Source organism: Drosophila tropicalis, unplaced genomic scaffold (assembly GCF_018151085.1).
Source record: "Drosophila tropicalis isolate 14030-0801.00 unplaced genomic scaffold, ASM1815108v1 contig_694, whole genome shotgun sequence".
Lineage (NCBI taxonomy): Eukaryota > Metazoa > Arthropoda > Insecta > Diptera > Drosophilidae > Drosophila > Drosophila tropicalis.
In genome coordinates, this window is record NW_027173176.1 from 338,582 (window position 1) to 362,182 (window position 23,601).

The following is a 23,601-nucleotide window of genomic DNA, read 5'->3' on the forward strand; positions in this document are numbered from 1 at the left end:
AAATCATTTAAGTGCCAACTCTGAGAAATGGAAAGTGTTTTTATTCAGAAACAGGAAGAAACTCTTAAGCGACAGACCACCAAAAATACCAAAACAATCAACTAATTTGAAACACTAAACAGCTTAAATTTGAACTTAAAACTTATGTACAGATTAAAAATATTGCCAATTTTATATGATTAACATTAAGTATGTGTGCTTGTGAGTATGTGTGTTTTGGGGTCACTGATTTTATCGTTCATTATGTATCTGAAAAATTGATTACATATCATATCGTCACCATCTTGACACTGATTATGTGCCTTAACACTTGGCTGCCTTCTTGGCCAGCCGGCGAATCAAATGAAAAGAAGAAAGCAAAATCAACACACCATTTAGCGCTAAACACACAAACACACATACAGTAGAGAGTAAGTGTGTATGTGAGAGAGAGAGATAAATATATCCTTGGACAGTGTCCTGTGGCCCCCTTAGCGACCTTTTTTCTCTCTATCATCTCCAACAGGAGCTGTCCAAAAATTAACGCAAAATCAAAGTAAAAATGCGATAAATTGGCGACGACAAGCGCAACGCGGACAGCAAACACATAACAACAACAACAACAACAGAAACAACAACAGCAACAGGAACAGACGTTGGCGCGTTTTAAATGAGCGAAAATCGGTCGAGCATATCAAATTGAAAAACTCCAGGACAACCCCACAGAGAAGACGCTGCTTGGGATGAGATTTGAGAGTACGATGGATACGTAGTGCGGGGAGGGTGAGAAGTAGGGGGTTTGGAAGGAGAATGCTTTTGCGTATCCTAGTGACACACAAATACTACGTACATCGCGCTGAATGGCAAGAAACAGACACTCGCCCACGCAACGAGCGAACGAACCAGCGCGAACAAACGAATGAATATACGTTATACTACATACCAAACTGAAGGCAAAAAGCGCGTAGCAAAAATAGCAACAAAAAAAAAAGTAAAGCAAAAAGAGAAAAAAAACACAAGAAAAAAGAAAAGAAAAATCAGGAATAACAGCTACAATAATAACGCTTGAATAGAGAAAATGAGCGTTAGCTTGAGGTTGGTTCTGAAAGCCTTCAATGAGATATGGTGAGGGGTTGGTAGAGGGGATGGTGGTGGCTATTGAAATAAAGTGGAGTGAGTCGTTGCCAGATAGACAGGCATCCTGAGTAGACATTGATTGCTGCTTTGGCAGGTTGTTAGGTTTCTTGAGATTGTTAGCAGCTTGCGACTGAATGAATGAATGAACGAATGACCGAATGAATGATTGACAAACTGACCGTTGTAGCTAATGGATTTTCATTCAGATAAAAAGATTGCCGCCCCCACACACACACACGCACACACAGCGGAATTCGAAATTCTTTTCTATGAAAAAATGATGATTTTACAAATGCTTTGAGCCCCAAAATGTTATAATTTGAAGCAATCGATTAACTTCACTGAATCCAGACTTAAATATCATATATAATTTCGTTCAGAATGGATTGCAAACCTTATTATTCAAAGAAATGGAATCAAGGCTCGATCCAGGGAGGTCAGGATACCCCCCTTTATAACCTTTCCGAAAATATTTTCTATTGAAGTCAACCATACCTCTTGTCATCTTGAATCCAGTTTCTTACTTTTGACTTGGTAAATTTTTAAGATTCAAAGTAAAAATAAAAACCATAAGAATCGATGTCATTCATCCAAGTTAACCCAAAATAAAAAAGGGATATCAAATTGCATTATCGGAAACCTAAACTTTAGTCAATATACATATATTTACCTAGTTCGATTAAGGGCTTTTAAAGATTAAAGTGCCCTTCTTTTGGTTGGATGCTGGTGCTTTTACTTTTTTTTTTTTTTTTGTTTTTAGCATGTACTAAAGCACTGTGAACTGTGTGGGGATCAAGCGACCTTTTGGCCCTATCACAACAATAACGCAACACGCTGGGAGAAATCCATTTAGCTTTAAATGCAGCACAAAAACTGTGGCAAATGTTTCTCTCAACTACATACAAAAACAAAAAAAAAAAGAAGAAAATACAAAAATAAAAGGGAAATCCTACGTTTCCTAAACCATACTCCATTCTCGTCCCCCACTCCCTTGGAAAAAGGAGGCAACCGCGCCCAAAATCCCAAACTTTATTCACATTACTCAATGCCGCCGCTTTTCACCCAGATGTTTTTTTTTTCTATTGTTGCTGTATTTTTGCCGGCTTTAAGCGACGACAACGCACTTTTTGTAATGGTTTGCCTTTTTGTTTTGTTTTTTTTTTTTTTTTTTTTTTTTGCTTTTAGCTTGTAGTAGTTGGCAAAATTGTTGCGTTTCGCATATTAATTTCTTCCTGTCTTGCTTTCTTATCCTCAAAGTCGTCGTTGTTGTTGTCGATGCCGTCGTCGTCATCTTCAATCTCATCCTCGTCATCCTTGTGGTGGGTGTGCATTGCCATTCATTTGCTCTTCCATTCATACAACTCGCTCTTTGATAAGGCCTTTCGGTTTCTCTTAGCTCCTCTTATTGGTGTAAACTTTCCAGCCACAAAAACAAAAAACTAAACACTAACAACAACAATATCAAAACTAAACAACTGGCTATCTATCTAATTTTTTTTTTGAGTCATATGCTTTTATACATACTATTTGAAAACAATAACAACAACAAGCATTGAAGAGAGAGATCATGCCACAAATATAATGATTATGATAATGTTAATGATGATGATGAGCGTTTCCAGTCAAAACAGAGCGCGAAAATTCAATGATGTTGGCTAAAGCGTTGTTCTCACAGGAAAACGCACATGTTTCACATTTTGCAACACGCTCGGGCTAAATGTTGTTCACAGCATTAGAATCGGCATCGGCAGCAGCAGCAGCAGCTTCAATCATAACACTCCCTTCTACTACAAATTTATAATATCTCGTCGCTAGCCTCGATAAGCGAAAAGCGAGCGAGCGAGCGAACGCGCAACCCAAATACAACCAACCAAACACCCACCCATCCACCCAACGAACTGAACCATGCAACCATCCGACCATACATCCATCCATCCATCCATCCATCCATCTATCCATCCACCACGCTCACGTAGAATCATCTGCCAGCCACCAGCAGCAGGCAAGAAGGCTGAAGAAGAAGAAGCAGCAGCAGGCAGTAGCTGCTAACAGCCAGCTAGCCATACAACCAGCCAGCCAGCCAGCCAGCCAGTGTAAGCCCGAGCCGGGCACATGGGCAGCGGCAGCCACGCGCGTTTTTGGCTCTCGCACTCTCCCACTCAGATGCATTCCGCTCAACTATACAAAACACCTTACATAGCTAAGGCACAAAAACTAAACTCTCGTCTCTTTCCCACACACAGCAAAAAGGCCTTTTCCCCCTACAATATGAGAGAGAGAGAAAGAGAGAGAACCATGGAGCCGGGGCCGAAGAGTAAAGTGTACAAGTTGCGCGTGCTTCGGGTCCCTCAAACACACACACACACACACACACACACACATAGACACAGAGTATACTGATACAGAGGCAAACATACGACTCACATGGTTTTCGTGTCTTTCATTCGGTTCGCTCGTATATTTTCCCTTTAGGCCTTGTTGTATTTTCCAGCCTGGTTCCATGTGCCGCTATTCGGACGAGTCGTTTTTCGTATCGTTTCGTATTTTCTTGTTGTTGTTGCTGTTTTCCTTTTTTTTTTGTATTATTATTTTTGCCTGTGTTGTTGTTTTGCTCTATGATTTCGGATAATTCGTAAAAGTACTTAGCAAGATTGAAACATTCAGTTATCTCTACAGATATATTTACCTTTATATAAATATTAAACGCCGTAAGGTCACAATTGGAAGCCAATTAAAAATGTAAAAGCCATTACTCACATATCATCATTTGGAAGATTTGCTCTCCACTAAGAAAATCCATCTACTTTAGATCTTTTAATTCACTTTTAATTTATTTTTAATTCAATGAAAATATGTTTTAAGTTTCCTTTGAATGGCAAACCTTCATATCAGATGGGACTTCAACATACACAAAAATTTTCTCTAATTAAAATAATAACTAAGATCGGTTCCTGTAATTGATAAGGAGTTAAATCACTAGAAAACTTAAAGGGGACATTTTCAAATCAATGTTTCCAATAAGTTATTATTTGTTTTTGAACAGAAGCCTTGCAAGGATAACAACATTGAACGCAAGATGGCGCCACAGAACTCATTTGCCAATGAGTTTGGTCTCAACCGGGCCCAATAAGAAATCTTAAACCTGAATCGGAAGCGTATTTCAAAGTCGACAATGTTGTCTTGATTTTCCAGTGTTATTTTTTTTTTTATTTTGTTCGTTCTATGTTTTTTTTTGTTTTCTTGTGTTTTTTTTTTTTTTTTTTGTTTTATTTCTTTTTTGGCTTTATTTTGGTTTGACTTCGGACCAAGTTCGAATCAAGTTGAAACGAACACGAACTCGGCAACGAACCAAAACCGATTCGAACCGTATCGCACCGAACGAACAACCGACCGACCGACCCACCCACACACCCACACACCCATACACCAACACACTCACACATACATTGAGCGCTCCAGCAGTGAGTTGTTTACCGTTGCTCTACTACTCGTTCGTTGCCGGCTGTTGCATTCGTTAGTTCGAATTGGTCGGTCCGACGGGGGTGTCTGTGTGAGTGTGTTCCTATGCCTGTACTCTACGTAAGTGCGTGTGTGTGTGTGTGTGTGTGAGTTGTAAGTTCGTAAACGGCATTCGGATTTTCTGGCTGACTGTTGGGTTTGTCTTTGTGTCGTCGTGTTGTCGTGTTGTAGTCGTGGTCGTCGTTTTCCGTGTTTTCCGTCTTCTTGTTGGGTTTTTCTCGCCATTGTAAGCGCCGTCCTTTTTCAGTATGATATTGAGTTTTGTGTAGTTAAGTCGGAATATTTCGTATAGTTCTCCTCGACTGTCGTGGACACAACACAAAAATATATTACCAAAACATAAAATATATAATACAACAAACCCAAAAAAAAAAAAAAAAACAACAAACAAAGCAAAAAAACACAACAAGAAAAAATAAAATTTAATAAAATAATAATAAACAAACCAAAAAAACCAAAAACCTTAATAAATATTACAAACAAAATTCGCTTATAATAAACAAAACATATAAAAATATAAAAACACAAAAATTAAAAACTAAATATATCAACAACAAACAAATTTAATTAATCAAAACCAAAATAAAAGAAAAACAAAATACAAAACCAAGTTTACAAAATCCAAAAAGAAATAAATTCAATTCAAATCTATTATTGTTACAACCAAATTTGTAAGCAAAGGCCCAACTTAAAATGAATCTATATACATACATATATTACGATGCTACGATGTGGCAAAAATATATAAATACTTTATATACTTTTCCATATCCTTTTAGAGTTCTTAGATGAAATTCCTTTAGGCATTCGATGCAAGTCAAATTCGATTCGACTTTCGTTCGTGTGTTAGCATTTCTTATTCTGATAATGATCAACAGAAAGAAAAAAAAACATCCAAAAATAATTTCAAACACTTTTTGTAAACAAAAGTATAAACTAAAAGAGGAAAACTCTCAGATTGTTTTCCCTTCGATTTTTTTTATTGTTTCTTGTTTTTTTTTTTTGTTATTTTTGGCTCCCCCAAAAAATACAGTACACGTTTCGTTCTTTTTTTTCATCTTTTTGTTTTTGTGTTAAATTTTTGTGCCTTTCATAAACAAACATGGAAAATTGTTTCACGCTCGCAGCACACGAAAACATTTTCAATTAAAAAGCAAACCAAATTCAAACTGAATTTCAATATTTTTCCATATGTGAGTGTGCTTTGTGTGTGTTTTCTATATATTTGTGTGTGTGTGTATGTGCATTCCATAATTTCATTTTGAGGCATTCAAATTCATCTCCAGAGCATAGAGTATATAAAGCTAGATATCTACATACATATATACATATATAAATGTATATTTTAGCGTTTGCTTTTTGCTTTGATTTCCTCTCAATAAATAGAAAATAGAATGAGTTAATTGAATATGCATTTGCTCTTAATGATTTTTAGCCAACAATAATAATGATTTTCAATACAAATATAGTTAGATATAAATCTCCTGATTTTCTCTCGTTTCGTTCTAAATCAGAATGTTCTAATTGCTGCTAGAGAAGAGCGGCTTTTGGCTAACAATTTGCTTTAGTTAGGCAACTTTAAAACCCATGCTTACTTTAATCAAACGTTGACTCAAAGTTACATGATTTTAGTAAACTAATTAAGTACAGTTGGTTTGAAATAAAATTAAAATTGTGCCTAATTTTTTGTTGAATTTTTTTATTGTGACTTATTAAAAAAGGCAAATTGTTTTCGAATATCTCAACGAATAAATTCAAAGAGCAAAGTGTTCCACAGAGATCAAAAGATTCTCTGCCAAGAAATTAACAAAATTTTGTTAATAATAGAAATTAGAAGATTTTCAAGTGCCTTGAGAAAGTGAAATTTTTGGGAAAATTAACATTAAGTGTTTAGTTATTATTTTCGATTTGTTTGCTGCTTGAGACTAAATTTAGAAATGTTCAAATCATTGGCCATAATTTTACTTAACTTTAATATTCCTATTGGGCAATTTGTGAAAACTTTAACATTCCATAAAGCATTCTATTTAATTAGTTTTCTTGTTTCATTAGCAAATATTTCAATGCCTTAAAAATCACTTGAGATTGTTAAATTTTGAAATTTCAATATTTCCACGCATTCATTTTGAATTCATCAGTTATGTTATAAAATTCTTGAGCATTTCAATCCTTTGTATTCTTTTCATAATTGTCTTATGTAGTTTCATTTACCAAAATCAACGAAAATGTATAAAAAGTGATAAAAAAAAAAAATGTATGAGATGTTTTTATAGCCTTTAATTTATTTTCGTAAATTTCTCAATTCAAAGTCTAATTTTATGGACATTTAAATGTCAACAAAATAATATTAAATATTTATATTTAGAAGAAAATCTTCAAGTTCATTTGCATGAGCTATTTTGGAGAAAACTTTTAGAAACCACAATTGGAAAAGCATTTAGAATCTTTAATATCTAATACTTAGAGAGCATTTTTAAAGTTTAGTTTTCCTTATTACATAAAAGGTTTCTAAAATTTTTAGAAATATATATATTATTTCTAAAAATTTGTAATTAATTGTACTATTAAAGAATATTGCTGCAGTTGCAAGTCACTTAATTGATATTTGTTCAGTATTTCCAAAACTTTTCAGAATTCCAGACTAGTTGAAAATTCTAAAAACAACTTGCATTACTTTCTGCCAGGAAAATGGCATTGATTATGAATACTTTTGGCTTTCAAAACACTTGCCAAATTTTTCCACCTCTGCTCTTTGCCATTAACAGTATCAACACCTAGAATAAATTATGCTACACACACACACATGGCAAACGTTTATCGTGTTTTTTTTTTGTTTTGGTTCTTCACCATAAACAACTAACTAGGCAATTTCCAGGCAATTAAACAATAAGTTTATCTCAAAATACATAAAAAAAGTGAAGAAAAAATGTAATTGAAATTGAACTGAATCGAATCGAATATATGACGAATCAAAATTTGAAAATGAAATTTTCAAGCAACTCAACTGTACAAGGCAAAAGTCGAATTGAATTTGAAATTAGCCATGCTTACAAAAATTTATCTATACATATCACATATATATATATATATTTATACAATCATATTATATATTTATATGTATTTATGACTAAAATATATTTTGTTTGTTTTTTTTTTCTGTGTAATTTTTTATGTTTAGAAACACGAGTGTGTGTTTAAATACTGGAAAATACAGATAAGATACATATATATATATATATATACACCTAAATACATATATATATATATATATATATATATACTTACACATACATACATATAATCAACCAACCAACCAGAAAGTAAAAAAAAAATACAACAACAACCACACAGACAGAAAGTCTAAATACATTGGAACAGTAAATCAATAAACAAAAAAAAAAAAAAAAAACACAAAAAAGAACAGCAAATTATCTAAACGAAAAAAAAGAAAGAGAGAAAGCCAGCGAGCGAGCGAGAGAGGTAGAGAAAAGTGCAAAAAAGAAATCCCACAAATCAAAAAAATATATAACGAAGTAAAAGGAAAGCAAACGTGTGCTAAACAACAACAACAATAACAACCAACTAACTAATACAATAACAAGAGCAAAAAAAGCAAAAAAAAAGAAACTCAAAAATATATATATATTATCTATATATTATTCATCAAATTATTCACAAAAAAAACCAAAATTCACAAGTAATTTGTTGCCGAACAATAATCATTAAAGAGCGGAAGAAGAAATAAGTGGGAAAATCATTTGGTTCGATCATTTTCACTTTTCGCAAAGGCAACGTCCAAGAGTAAATCGTTCCATATGGTTCATATTATTGAATTGGTCGGCCAGCCGAAGGTTGAGTTTGCTCAACAAGTTACTGTGAGTATATACATACATACATGTACAAAAACACATCACACAAAACAAAAAAAAAAAAAAGAAGAAATTTATATATATATACATATATAAATACACTGTTATTATGTAGATGGGTCGGCGGTCAGGGGGTCGCAGGCAAAGGAATTTTGATATCAGAAACTGCAAAGGAAAGCTAAGGGAGCTAGAGAGGGCGAGAGGGCGAAAGAGAGTGGAAGCAAAATAACCGAAAAAAAACCCTCGACACAGACAGATAATAAATCTTGTTGTCTGTAGTCACGTAATGACAACTTAATACAAATACATATGCATACATTGTCAGGGTTTTTCACTCACTCACACACACGCACAACCAAAAAAGCGAAAGAGCGAGATAGAGTGACGCACTTTTTGTTGCTTTTTTGGCTTACCAACATATTTTGACAATTAATCATTTGGGGCTTCAGGCTTTTTCTCTCACTCTGCATGTGTCTGTCTGTGTGTGTGTGTGTAAATTTTCTCTTCAAAATGAAAATGAAAATAAAAATCAGCGTCGTGTCTTTTTGCTTGTCTCCTGTCGCTGCTTTTGTGTGCGTGTGTAGGTCAATGTGACTTGTTTCTCTTGGCCATTAACGCACCGCAGAATTTTCCCTTGGTTTCTTTTTTTTCGGTTTTCTCTTATTTTTTTTTGCAATGGGCCAACAGCTGTTGGTGCTTTGCTTAGTGCATTGTCATTAGTTTGGCTTAAAGCAATTTGTGTCCTTGGGCGTTAAAGAGAAAAATGTGTAGCTTTAATGTCATTAAAGCTAAAAACATTAGAACTCAAAAAGTATGCTATGATTTTTTTTTGTTTCATAAAAGTTTTCAATTTAACTTAAACTGATTATACGAGATGAAAATGTTTTATTCAGATTCAAATGAAATAAACTTTAAGTTGTCTGTCATAAATTATGTATGGCCTCAATTTTACTTTATTATTATAATAAGAGTAAAAGGTTTTTGCTTGCACCCATATTCAATTTATCTCGATAAACTGTGCGGAAAATCCTTCTCATGTTTGTAATGAACTAAACCAAAGTTTGCCTTTAAGAAAACTAAACCATTTTTATTCTTATTTAAAATTTGAGAGAGTTTAAGTTGGCATCGTTTTGTAACTTTTAAAGAATCATTTAATGTATTTCACTTATCAAGCATTGATATCCATTTATACATCTGTTTTATAAGTAATCATAAACGTCAAATGTAGAATATATTTACTGGAAGCTCGAAAAAACATTTTTAATTGTTATTCTAGCAAACAAAATGACTTAATGTCGTCAAATGGCAATAGCTGGACAATTAATTTACTTAACGAACTAATGGCTACAACTAATTAGCGTTAAAATGCATATTAAATGTGAACAGAAACGACAATGAAAGAAAAATGAGAAACAGTTTGAAATTAATTTGCTCTAAGAATACTTTTACCTTAATTGTTTGTCATGGGAATTAGCAATTTGTTGTGGAAAACCTTTGCTTGACTCATTTCGATTTAAAAATAAACTGGCTATATCAAAGAAAAGCTAATTCTTAGACTGCTGTCTCTTTGAGATATCTATGTCTTTTGAACATTGTATCTTTAAGATACTTATTTTATGGCATCTTTTTTTCCATATGTTTCAATGGTATATCAATTGAAGTTGGCTTCTTCTTAAAGTTACAAAAGAAATGCTCTGAAGACGACTTCAACTCTAATCGGATTTGCATTCTCACTCTCTCTCCATCTCTCTGTCGTCCTTCTGATGCTGTGTGTGTGCGGGTGTAACCATTGTGTGTGCCCCGTTGAGGCACTACTTACGCTCTTTTTTCACGTTTTTTCTTGTTGGTATTTCGCCTGCCCCCCCCCCCTAACACTCTTTTTCCCCTCCCGTTCTATATTCTATTTTGCTATTTCACTTTCAGCTGACTGCTTTATCAGCAGCGAGTCGTAGTTGTTGCTGTTGCTGCTACTGTTGTTATTGTTGTCTGCTTGTCACCCTCGTTTTTTTTTTTTTTTTTTTAGTTTTATTTTCTCTTTTTTCTTTTATTTTATTTTATTTTATTACAACGCCAACGCAGCAAAGTCTGTTACAACGTCGCTGGGATATTGCGTAAATTTCATTGTGTATTTCACTTTTATGGTGGTTGCTGTCTAGTTGGATTGGCACTGCCATTGGGATGATGCGGGGCGTTTGGCTGTTGCGGAAGGTGGAAGGATGGGTGCTTGGATGGTTTGTGGAGATTGGTGATGGTGAGGGAAGAGAGAGGGGGGCTGCCGCTGCTATTAGCTTGGTTAGTGCGTGATGCGTCGCCGGCGTATCCTTTGTGGTGCTCAATGCGTTATCCTTGAGCCGGTGGTGGTATGGTATGGTCTCTCTCGCATTTAGCTTATTCTAATGATGACACATGCGTTCTTCTTTACTCTTGTTTCCCTCTCCTTCTTTTCTCTCTCGCTTATTCTCTGTATGTTGTCTCTTCCATTGTTGTTCAATATTTTTGTACCACTTGTTTTGAATTTTTCTACATTTTCTTTGTTTCCTTCTCTTTTTCTCTCCTCTTTGCCCTCTATTCTGTTGTTGTTTTTTTTGGCTTGCATCCTTTTTTTGTTCCTGTTTGCAGTTGTTGTTGTTGTTGTTGTTACTGCTGGCACATTACGTGTTCGCTAAGTTGCTCGTTAAATGGTTAAGTGGAGCAAAGTCGTTGACACAGTTTTCTATCCTCAACATGACTCAACATGGAAGAGCAGTATAAAAGACACAAAAGATAGACAGGGTTTTTGGTTCTGTTACTTCTTCTTCTTTTTTTCTGCTACTTCTTCGTTTTTGTGCAATAAGTTTTCTATTTTTCGTTTATAAGGAAGTTACTTTTTTTATGTGTGTGTAGCTTCTTTTGTTGTCAGTTAGTGAAAAGACAATTAGATAAAAGTTGAAACAATAAGATAAAACATAAAAATAAAGGACACACAAGTATAACAAGTCATATACATAAGTATCTGACTGTTCTCTTTTTTTCTTCGCATTCTCATTTTATTTAATTGATATTTTTCTCAATATCAAACATAAATCATATTCTTTCAGTTGTTTCAATACATAAAACTATCTTTTCTATCTTGGAAAAAATTCAGAATCAAAGAGGAAAATTGTACATTGATTTTTAAATAATAATTTGGCCGGCCTTATGCAAGGAAATGACAGTATTCATTTCAGTCTGTGTAAGGAATAATAGGAAAAGGATGTAAAACAGTTTTTTAGGCTCTGTGTATTCCATGCTATAGAGACGGTTTATATTTTAAGGATTAGTTAAAAGACTGCTTACAATAAGCCAGCACCATCTTATAGAGTAATAAACTTATTTGGAATAATCTCCAATGGGAAGGCCTTAAGAGTCACCTTTTCTTTTGGATTGCTTAACATTTGTTTTTATTGAAATTAGACAAGCTTTCACTTCCAAATGCTTTAATTATATGAACATACGCAAAAGTGCCTTGCCATTTGAAGCAAAGTTTCATGTCCTTGCGCCCTCTGTCTTCTGCCCTTGTGCCCTGTGGCCCGCCTGTCAATTTACCTACTCCTTGGTGTATCATTCCTTCCATCTACTGCCTGAGACAATCATGCCCACTTAATTTTCCACTTCATTTCATAATTTTACCCTTGAAACCAATAATCTTTCATGTTTCCCCTTCCCAAATCTCCCATTCTAAAGCCTTCTCCTACAAATACCACCCACTCTCCGATCTGTGTCCCGCTCGAAAACAGCAGCGGCATGTCCAAGTCTGTTGTCAGCCTTTGGCATAATTTGCCTTTTGACATGCCGCGCGCCACCCTTTTAGACGTTGTAGCCGTAGCCGTTGCCGTTGCCTTTGCCTTCTTGTGCCCCATCATCTTGTGGCAGGCAGCTCAGCCAGTTTGCCTTACCTGTCCCACCTGAATTGCAGCACGTCAACAGCTTGGCTGCTCCTGTCACACAGTCTGTCTCAAAGTCGTGCTATTAAATTACATGCCCCGCCCCTCTTGCGCCCTTGCAAATTACTTGAGAAAACAAAACAGGAAGAAACAACAACACACACACACACACAAAAAAAAAAAGAAAAGAAAGGAGAAAATGAAAGCAAGCAGAAAACCGCCTTTGCCATATGCAACAAATAATAATAACTGGTTGTGGTCGACGCCTGTTCCGCTGCTACAACAACATTCTATACTCTCTTCGGTTTCGTATTGTTGATATTGTTGTGACTGTTGGTGCTTTTGGTGTTTTGTTTGTTGTTGGCCCAAAAGCCCATCCCCCACCCTCCTCCCCAACTCAGTCAAGTCAAGCATTTACATATTATTAGTGGCAAGTCAAGCCGCATAAATATTGAAAAGCCCCCCAACGCCTCTTTCTCTTTCTCTCTCTGTGTGTGTGTGTGAGGGTTCTGGTCTTGCTCATGGGTCTTGGTTCTGGTTTTGCTTTTGGCTTGGTAATTGCTTAAGTCGGCAAATTGCTTGTTGCCTAATAAACATAAATATTGTAGTATGCACAATGGCAGAAACCAGAAAATGTTGTAAAAAAAAAACAACAAAACAAGAGAAACAGAGCATAATTTAAAGAGAGAGAAAGAGAGTGTGAAATCGTGATTGATTGAAAATTACTGGAAAATTATCAACAGCAAGCCAAAGGGACTAGAATTAAGTAATTAACTAAATTACATTTATACGTAAAATAAAAATAATCTATTTCGGCTACTATTCAACTCTCTCGTTCAATGTTAAATCAATTTTTAATTTGGGTTTTGGTATTCTTTATATATTATTATATCTATGTATAAAGAATCTAAAGGGATGTAAAATTCTTTCCTATTCCCATTAGAAATCAAAAAGCAACAAAAGAAACTCGTTAGATGCGGTCAAATCTTATCAGAACCAATCAGATTGCAGATCTAAAGGATATTATATGCTTATTGGCTTCTCGTTTCAAAGTGCGTTCTTTTATTTGAGACACAGCTGAGAAAACGTCTAATTTGAATAGAAGCCACAAAAAAGATTTCTAGATGAGACAAATTACAAATATTTTGAATACTTTTGATTCGGTTTTCTTTTCTATTTGAGAAGGGAATTGCTCGCTTGTTGCATTTTATAAACAGAAACAGACTTGTTTAAACTGATGAATAATTTGTTTGTGCTATAATTGGAGGACCGCATGTTGATCGTGAGTGTATATACAGGCTATATATGAGTATATGTGTATACCTATATAACCAAATTAAGACGAAAAGGCTCAAGTATATAGTAAATTGGAATGGTTTTTTAACCAAGTAATTAATTTTTTTTTGTAGCTGATTAGAATGTAGACTCTTATACTTATATGTAGTTGTGTATGTATGTTTATGCTTTTACTATATCATTTGAGATATTTAATCTCTGGCCACGCGACTTGCTTGCGCCTTGTTATATTAGAGGTGACATTTTTATAGCTTTGTTAACAGCCCGAGCAGGCAGGCGACAGAAATGATTGGTGGTGGACGGTGGGGCGAACTGAGGGGAAGGACTGAGGCAACACTAGAACCACCCCCGCCACCTCCGTCAAATTTTGTGGCAGAACTTTTCCTCCGGTTTCGTTTTTTTCATTCTTTTGTTGTGCTTGGTATGTTTAGCGCTGATTATGCTTTGTGTTTAGAAAAGCGACGCATAAGGAGAACGACAGCAGGAGAAAGAGACAGACAGAGAGGGTGGCAGGGTTTTTAGGTTTTTGGGTGAGCGGGAGGGGAGAAAACTCACCCCCAAGCGCGTGGAAAACTTATCGCAACAGGCCAAACTGAGCTGAACTGAACTGAACTGAACGAAGCGGCATTAAAATTACTTGCGTGATTAACGCACACCCTCGAGCGTATCACCCCCACCCGCCACCCTCTCTACCACTAACCCTCCGCTCCCCCTCCTGCTTCTATAAACACTCCTCATCGCACTCACCTAGGGCACTCTCTGGGTTTTTATCTATGGCTGCCTGCCTTAATTGTGGGTCTTCCATTTGCCTATCGATCGATTTCCTTTTTTTCGTTTTTAAAACATTCATTTGGTTGATTCGCTAGTTTGTTCGTTCGTTTGGTTTGGGCACAATTCGATCATTTGAAACTTCAAAAGCCAATATACAGCTCATTAACTTGAATGTATATACATATATTGCTCTTTATATAGATATATAATATATACATACCTATATCTGTTATATATTTTATGACCTTTTTTCTTTTCTTTTTGTTGTGTTTCGTTTCAATTGTTACGGATTTGCCTTTTGACTTAGACGATTTTTGTTCTGTTTTGTTTATTGGCTTCAAAAATAGCTGCACGAAATGTAAACAAAAGAAACAGAAAAGGAATGAAAAACTCGTGCGTCATGTGTACAAATTTTCCAGATGCTCGGCCTGTGCAGCCCTCCTCCACTCTCTCTCTCTCTCTCTCTTTTTCGGTCTATCTCTGAGTTGCTATCTCTCTTTCTCTATCTTTCTTTCTCTCTTTGCATGCATCAATATTGTGGGTGGTATATATGTACATATACATACATATATGTATCTACATACATCAATAGGGTATATAGGCTCTTCTATATACCATATACTCTCCTTCGTATTCGTATTCTTCTCGTTGTTGCCTAGCATAATTTTTAATAGCTTTGCCAAAGTGCAAAACCGCATAAAGTGGCCTTTTCTCTTGATTTTCTGCTATTTTTTTTTTTTTTTTTTTTTGTTTCTTTTTGCACGTTATTATTGCTTTTTGGCATTCGGCGGCGGAACAATAAATAAATTTGTGGCTTATTTATGTGGCACAACAAAATCTTGACGCTGCAATCGACCCCGATACGATTTTCGAATTCATAACATTTTCTTTCTGGTGTGCATACACAAAAATTTTATATGCTTTTAGGGTTTAACAAAATTCCAGGAATCAAAAGCAAATATCTCAAGCATAATTTGAGTTGAAAAATATTCGAAAAATCTCACTATTTTTTTGGAGTTATTCAAGTAGATTTCTAGAAAATCCCTCAACTTTTAGAATGCAATTGATTGTAATGCAAATTTTTAAATTCTTATATTATTTTTGACATTTCTGCATAGTTTATCATAAACTGATGACAAATTGAAGACTAATGTTCTCGATCAATTGATCAATAAGAAGATTTTTAATTAGGCCTACAACCCTCAATGACCTGAATATAACCCTTTTGAAGTAGTGGAATGGAGATACCCTTCCCTTGCTCCTCTTCTCCTTTCTAGGGCTTCATGTAATTGTTAGCATATGTTTATGCTCATTTTCATTGTAGGGGTATCCCTTTTTGATTGCATGTCGATGAAAAAGAGAAAAAAGTATGACTAACTTTTATCGTTAATACATACATATGTAGTATGTATATAGATACATAGATGACAGGCTGACAGCTTACTGTCCACATTGTTGTTGTGGTGACTTTTGATTAGCTTTCTTTTCCCCCCTTTGCTTTCCTTGAAACATCCTTCCTTCCTTCACGCACATTTCCAATTTCCGTTTATACTCTTCGATATTAGTCCGATACTTATCTATATTTATTGTTTTTCTTTTTGCCCAATAAATCAACAACAACAACAACAACAACAGCACCAACACAACACAAAAAAAAAGAACGGAATTTAAGGAGCCATAGAAGTAACGAAAATGTTTACATTATGCAAAGGCACAAAAACTGAACAAACAAACCGCTAATTGTCGATAAACAACCAATAAAATACAAATTTCCCAAAAACATTTATCAAAAATAATATAAATAATAACAATACGCACACATACACACACCTAAATATATTACGCACACACTTCTGTGCTCTCTCTCTTTCATATTCTCTCCTTTGCCGGGTGATAAATAAAAATGGCAAAAGGAAACTTGTAACGGCCCTTGAGGAACAATTTTTGGTATTGTATGGTGTGTGTGTGTGTGTGTATGGAAAATAGTGTTTGACAGCTCATAAAAAATAATGTCGTATTCATTAAGGTGGTTGAGAGCAGCCACAGAGGTGTATTATATTAGGAGTTTGGGGAGTTGTTGTTGGTGAGCAGGTTGAGGGTTGGCACAGGCGAATTTCATTTCATTTTTATTTACGACAGGAAGCAGGCCAGAAAAGCACTTGAAACGCACGCATGCAATGCTATTCCCCGTCCCCTGTTCCCGGTTCCCCAGTTGTTCTACCAATATACAATTCCACAAATTTCCACACAAAATTCAGAGGGTTTGCAAGTCAAACCGAACAAACATTTAATTGAAATGCAGAAACACACAGAAAGACAATAGGAGGGGAGCTGGTAGTGGGAGACAACAAGACGCCCCAATGTCATTGACAATGTCAGAACTGAAGTAATGACAAAATGACAGCATAAAAGTGTGAGTTGCGCAGGTGTTTTATGTCTGGCGCCAATATTTTCCCTCATCTCCTCAGCTCTCCGCCCCTCAATTCCTTCCTATTGTTACCTAGTTTTCTAGTTTCATTCGGAGTCCTTCTATATGGCTCTTTAAAGGTTTGCGTGCTGAAAGTTTTTCAGTAACTTGTTTCTTTTTTTGTTGCCGTTGCTGTTGCCGTTGTTTCTGAAACATGCAAATGTTACAAGGTGTTATGCTTTATGTACATTTAATTGAGACTTATTAGGTAGTGAAGTGTACAATAAGTTGGTTGCTCTTGTTGATAGTGTCGTTAGCGGGAAGTGTGTCGCCCCCGTGTAGGGGACAGAGAGTTTGTTACCCCTCTACAAATTAAAGCGGACACGTGCAAAGCATGCGGAACACGTTGCCGATATTAATGCACTTAGATATACACTTAATTTAAGTTATGATATTAGGCATAGCTATTTCACATACATACATATGGCTAACAAGTTTTGTTAGCTGCATATGATATCTTTAATTGGAGAGAGAATATTAACATGTTTGTCAAAGGCTTAAGTTAAAGAAATGTTTAGCAATAAGAGAGAGAAAGAGAGACACTTGAGATAGTCATAATCTTTATTGCAAACTAAAGATTTTAACTGGGCATAAACAATCATCAACTTATAGACCTAGACCGTAATAAATCCAAGATAAGTATCCATATCTTGTCGTTGATCGTTGCCTTTTTTTACTTGCAAATGACATTCTTTTGTCTCTGTCCCACTCACTTTGCATTTCACTCAATATATTCTCAAATTTCCAGCTTTTCAAATAAATCCTAACCTAATCAACTCGAATATTTCTCAAACTTTTGACTTTTTTCCCTCCCAATGACTCCTTTTCCCCTCGTCTTAACACGACACTTGCAACATATTTTCCATATGCAAAAATTGCATATGCCAAGTTCATTTTATGTTATAAAATTTCTTCAAAGTGCATATCTTATTGTTATCAACAAAAAAAAAAAAAGAGAAAAGAATAGATGGTTGGGGCGGGCAATAGTCGTACAAAATGTAACCAAAAACTTTGGAACAAAATAACTCAGAAATGCAAAACCTTCTCTTACCCCTACTGCAACTATGTTGGGTTAGGACGGGGATCTGGACGGGGATATGGTAGAGAGAGACTATTCAGAGTCTCTGGCAATGTAGTTGCAACAACTTCAGCTACATTAGACGATGCTGCCACCGCCGTCGTCGCTGCTGCCACTTCAATGCGCATTTTAGTTGCAATGTTTTGTTGCATTTTTCTATTTTTGGGTGCAAAAATACAAAAGCACGAAACGGATTCCCTTCCTTCGCGAGACCCTTCTCCAACCCTGAAAATATATATGTATGTACATACATATTTGTTGGATGCTGCCTTTCAGCATTTTGCTTTCTATTTTCAATAGACGTCAGTTGTTGTTGTTGTTTCTGCTGCTGTTGCTGAAGCAGCCGACAAACAATAAAAATGATGCGTTGTATTGCAAAAGCGCTGCTGTCCACACTAGATGCGCTCTCCCCTCCCACACTCTCTCTCCCCACACTGCCGGGCCCTGGCCAGTAGTAGTTCGCCTCCCCAATCTTTCTCCATCTCGTATGGTGCAACATATGCTACTGTTGGTGCTGCCGTTGATGCTGCCTGGAGAACGTTCGCATATGTTGCAACTCTCAACTCTCAGTTCGTGGTCCAGGCCCAAATATGATGAGGAGCAAGGGGCAGAGGTTTAGGAAGGGGCGTAGGGTAAGGAAACAAAACAAAACAAAACAAGGAAAGAAAAGAATGAAAAGAAACTAAACTCTCGCCCATTGATATTGATGAAAACGACGTCCAGTTACAGTTCGTTGGCTTTTGCCTGCATTTTTCAGAGGAAAAAATCTAGTGGAAGGGGTTTGGACAACATAGCACGGTAAACTAAACGGGTGGTGGAGGGAAGCGAGAAGATTTGTTGAGGATTGCTGATGGTTTTTGGACAAAGCAAGCGGCAGGGTCGGAGGGATATGCAAATGCCATACATTTTGTCAAAGCATAAAGACGATGTTCGTAAGGGATATAAAAAATACATGATGGCATGTATCTTATGCACACAGATGTAGATGTAGATTGAGATGCATATGCATCATTTATATCATCAGACAGAAGGAGCAGCAGACGGAAACAGCACTAGCATAGTGCAAAAAGACCCTTCGAGAGAGAGAGAGAGACGCAGATCAAGTGAATGAACAAATCCCAGTGTAGAATGCATATACAACCAACAGTGGAACAAATAGTTGATAGTAGTTTAGGCAAGACTTTCAGATTAGCCAGAGAGACATAGAGAGAGCTCGCTGAAATACTTCATAGAAATTAAAGGAAATAAAGCTAAGCTAATAAGTAAAATCTTGTGATGGAATAAAAAATAGCTTGTCACTTATTAGTGTTTAACAGGCCACAAAAGATCAGTTATTTCTGCAATTAAACTATCCATTGCCTAAACAGATTATTTAATAACATTTCTTCGAACTTCAAACTCACTCCAAAACTCTCTATTAACATTTCAGCAAATCATAAACAACTTATTCTTCTGATGTTTTTTTTTTTTTGTGTGTTTTATTTGATCTAAAAATGCAAATGAAATGCAATTTTCCTCTTCAAGAGTTATTAGAGAGAAAAGCAGGCCAACAACAAAATTAATTTTCTTTTCTTTTTTTTTTTGGGTGAAGATAAACAACATAAGCTAAATGCAACTATTGCATACTTTTAGGCGCTGAGCGTGAAAATCCTGTAATAAACGAATGCTGCATAATAGAATAGTTTTTCTTCTTCTTCAACTCCCTCTAAACGCCTTCATAATCATCCAAGTCCATTCAAATTTCTCGATTCTCATTCCCTCCCATCATATGCACCACATCCCCCAAAAGAGTTAACACAACTAGCACAAATAAATAGTTTGCAATGCTCCAGTTTGCTTGACGCCTTCTACGCTCTGGTTGGTTGTCTGTTAGCCAGGCTGAGAGATGGTCTGGTGGCTGATTGTGTGCGGCGTGGCAAAGTGACGGGGATGAGGTTGGTGGCGGCGGCGACGACGGCGGCAATGCAGTAGGGAATGGCTGGTGGTTGCCTTTTTGTGCCCATGCGCATGGAAAATAGTTGCACAAACTTGCACACTAAAAGGAAATGCACATATATATATATATGTATGTTCGTTTATATATATAAATATATATGTGTATGAACAAAAAAACAAAAGAAAAGAGGCATAAAAAGAAATGAAAAACTAAAAAGCCGACTGCATGCCACGACGAGCAATGATGACGACGAGTAGGAGGAGCTGACTAACGGCTGTTCGTTGTGTCCATTGTCACTCCTCAAATGCAAAAGATTTGCATAAAACTGGCCACACACACACACACACACACACACACAAACACTCACACACATGGGCACTTGGGAGTGTTAAAGTGTTGTTGCGTTGGATGGCAATTATTAACATTCCGTTTATGGTTTTTCTTTTTTTCGTTGCAATTTTGTTAGAAAGAATAGTCTATTTCTCTCAGCAGTCTCTCGCACTCTCTTTCTCACGCTGTCTGTCTGTCTGTGAATTATGTGGCAAGACACGCAACGTTGCACACAAGGCGGTGTATTAGTGACGATTTAGTAAGAGCGTGGCGTTGACTAGTGTGAGGATGGTGGGGGCAGGGGATGCCGCCTGTGCGTGTAGCGTTAAATTAAGGCACAGCCGGCAACAGTGGCAAAGGGAAGCAGCTTACACACAATGCAGCACAATGAATAAGGAATGCATAGACGAGACACACACACACACACAACTAGAACGAGAGAGAGAGAGGTGAATTCTGGTAATTGGCAGTTATGATAAGCTGGGATTCTCAGCTCAAATGCTTGATCAGTTTAAACTACCGCTGGAATTCTATTTAACTTGCTCTAGCTTTAACTCTTTCTGGGTTTCTCTCTGCATCTCTGCCCTTATCTCACAATCTCTCACTTTGTTCTTTCTCTTCCACTTTCTAATTGCCACAAAACGCACAAATTAAGCAATTCTCTTGGCGCACTTTTTCACTACTTCATCTTCTTTTTTTTTTTTTGTTGTTGCTGGTGTGGTGTCCTTCCATTCTCTCACGGATTGATGGCCAACTGTCAATTGCTAAGCTGCTGCAGAGTCAGATTCCCAAGTCAGAGTCAGAGTCAGTGCTTAACCCAGTCTATAGACAGAAAAGTTGTCTCTAAAAGCAGTGTAAAAGAAACCGGGACAGCGGCAAAAGAAAAAGAAAAGAAAAAACCCAAAACGAAAGAGGGAAAGAGAGAGATAGAAAGGAAAAAAAAAACTTTTTAATGATGTAAAGTACAAAGTTTTCTGTCTTGTCGTTGGCGCAAGTAACTTGAGTAAACTTTGAGTTATGCCTTAGATGCGAGATGATGTCGTCGACGACGACGAGGACAACGGGAACGAATGACGATGACGACGACGACCTCAAAACGTAGCCTCAGCATCCTTTTTTTTTTTTTTTTTCTCCCCCTTTTTTTGGTATCGATCGAGGTGACTCTGCTGCGACTGCTTTTGCTGTATTTTGTCGTTTGTTAAAAGTTTTCAACACTCATTTTTATTATGACATCCCGCGCTCTCACATACAAAATGGCGCCCAGTGTGAGGGGGCGACGGAGGGGGGGTCTCAGCTCAAATTAGAGAAAGCTTCGAGGGTTTATTTATTTTTTTTTGCTTGTCTTTTTTTTTTTTGCCTTCTTTTTCGCTAATAAAATGCCAATTTGCTGGCATTGAATGGTTGCTTTATTGGCCGCCATTACAACTCGTACGCATAAAAAACGATTTCCTCCTTCATGACCACACAGAGTAACACACACACACTCATGTACACGCACATGCGTAAGCGTCCTCAAGTTGAGGTTGAGGTTAAGGTTCACCAAACCGGGGAGCCATGTGTGTGTCTTAAAGAGCATTTTATGACGGCAACATTTACACGCATAAAATATGCATGATAAACTTTGTTGTTGCAATAAATCAGCCCCCGCCTGAAAGTATGCAACGTAAAGCGTTTTCTATACCCTGCAAGCATATAGCTAAATCTTCTACTGCTCTTCTCTTCTAAAATTTCGATTCTCTTCATGCTTGCTGACAGTTTTTTTCACCCCTTAATTTAGCTTAAGAATAAAGTTAAAGTTGCTAATTACCCGGTGCCCTGATTTATCTTATGCAATAACGACGATCGCCCTTTTTCCAGAAAGAGTCTCAGTATGAAATTGATTCAGAATGATCTTGAAAAGTTAAAGATCATTTTCCAAGGTATCTACAAGTCGTTGCCATTTTTCTTTATCGTGGAATAAAGTAAAGAAAAATCATAAAAATAAAAATAAGCCTGCGTGAGCCCACTATAAAGATTTTCGATTTCAAAAAACTAAAAATAAAAGCCCACCTCTATACATGCATACATTTTATGCCTTTAATGGCCCTTATAATGTAGAACTGCAAGTTTAGTACAAAATCGTTCAGCCAAAAGATGCATCAGCGATTTGCAGGCTCTTTTACAGGTTTTTTTTTTGTCGTTATTTCGTTTGGCTGTCAAACTACTTAAACTGCCATTAAACTTTTGTCGCCCCACAATTTATTGAACTAAAGATGAGGAACTCCTTTTGCCCTTTTGTGTCGTGTGGTTGTGTGTGTGTGTGTGTGTGTGTGTCAATCAGAAATATTTGCAGCACTGTTGACAATGGCAAAGATATTATAAATTGGTCTCCCCCGAAACTTTGTTGTAGGTGCAAACAGACAGTAAAAGTTCTTCTCTCGGTTTTGGCCATTGTATGTTTTGACTGCTTTTGTTGTCGTCCTCGTCATTGTTGTTGTTGTCGTTGGCATGCATAAAATATTTATGCGCTGGAAAATATGCAACAAGAAAAAAAACGAAAGAATACGTTTCTTTTTTCAGAGACTCTTCTTTCTTCTGGTTGCCTGCCTGCTGTTGCTTCTTTTGCTACTTTTTTTTGTTTTGGTTCATGTGCGTGCAACTTTTCACACTCAAATGAAATTACAAAAAAAAAAACTTTGCTACTTAAATGTGGCGTTCTCTTTACATTCTCTTCTTGCCTTCCCCGCTCACTCTCTGTCTGTCTCTCTTGGCTCTTGGTTTTCTCAATTTTTCCTTATTTTTTTTTATTGCTCTCTGCACTTTATCAAGCATTTTGCCATGGCTCAATGAGCGCTCAATTGCCGCGGGGTGAAGGGACTATGCTATGTGTGTGTGTGAGGTTGGGAAAGGGGAAGTAAACTTTTCATTAATAACGATTTTCCATTAACTATCGATTGATTTTCAAGTCCGGAGGACAACAGCATCTCCAGAACGTTTGGGTGGGTGGGCGAGAAAAAAAAAAAAGAAATCAACAACAACAACAGCGGGAACAATGAGGAGCGAAAGTAGCAAACCGAAAACGCACTTCAGACAATGCCTGCAACCGGCAGAAACAGAAACAGCAACAGCAACAGCAACAACAACAACACTTGAGTCTATTTAAAACGCAAACAACAATAAACCGCCTGGGTGTCCTGACTGTTGCGAAAAGGAGGGAGCACGTTGGAGGCTCATAACCGACGCCGCCGCAGCCGCCGCCGTCGTCGACAGGAAAAACTCATTGAAAAGTTTTTCTTTTTACACTTGGCGCGCTCTCGCGTGCAACAACAAACGCACTC

The 23,601-nt window shown here is 36.6% G+C and overlaps 1 protein-coding gene and 1 long non-coding RNA gene across 4 annotated transcripts in view; one reads left to right on the forward strand and one right to left on the reverse strand.

The window, feature by feature from the left end:
• Window positions 1-23,601, forward strand: part of bru3 (bruno 3) — a 394,704-nt gene that overhangs the window by 223,527 nt on the left and 147,576 nt on the right.
• Window positions 1-23,601, reverse strand: part of LOC137578745 (uncharacterized) — a 317,816-nt gene that overhangs the window by 159,856 nt on the left and 134,359 nt on the right. Inside the window, exon 1 of one of the 3 annotated variants that reach the window (XR_011032764.1) lies at window positions 1,787-1,858. The exons of the other annotated variants lie outside the window; for them this stretch is intronic. This is a non-coding gene — a long non-coding RNA (uncharacterized lncRNA). Of the gene's footprint in view, window positions 1-1,786; window positions 1,859-23,601 lie in introns of those variants that run through there. 3 annotated transcript variants of the gene reach the window in all.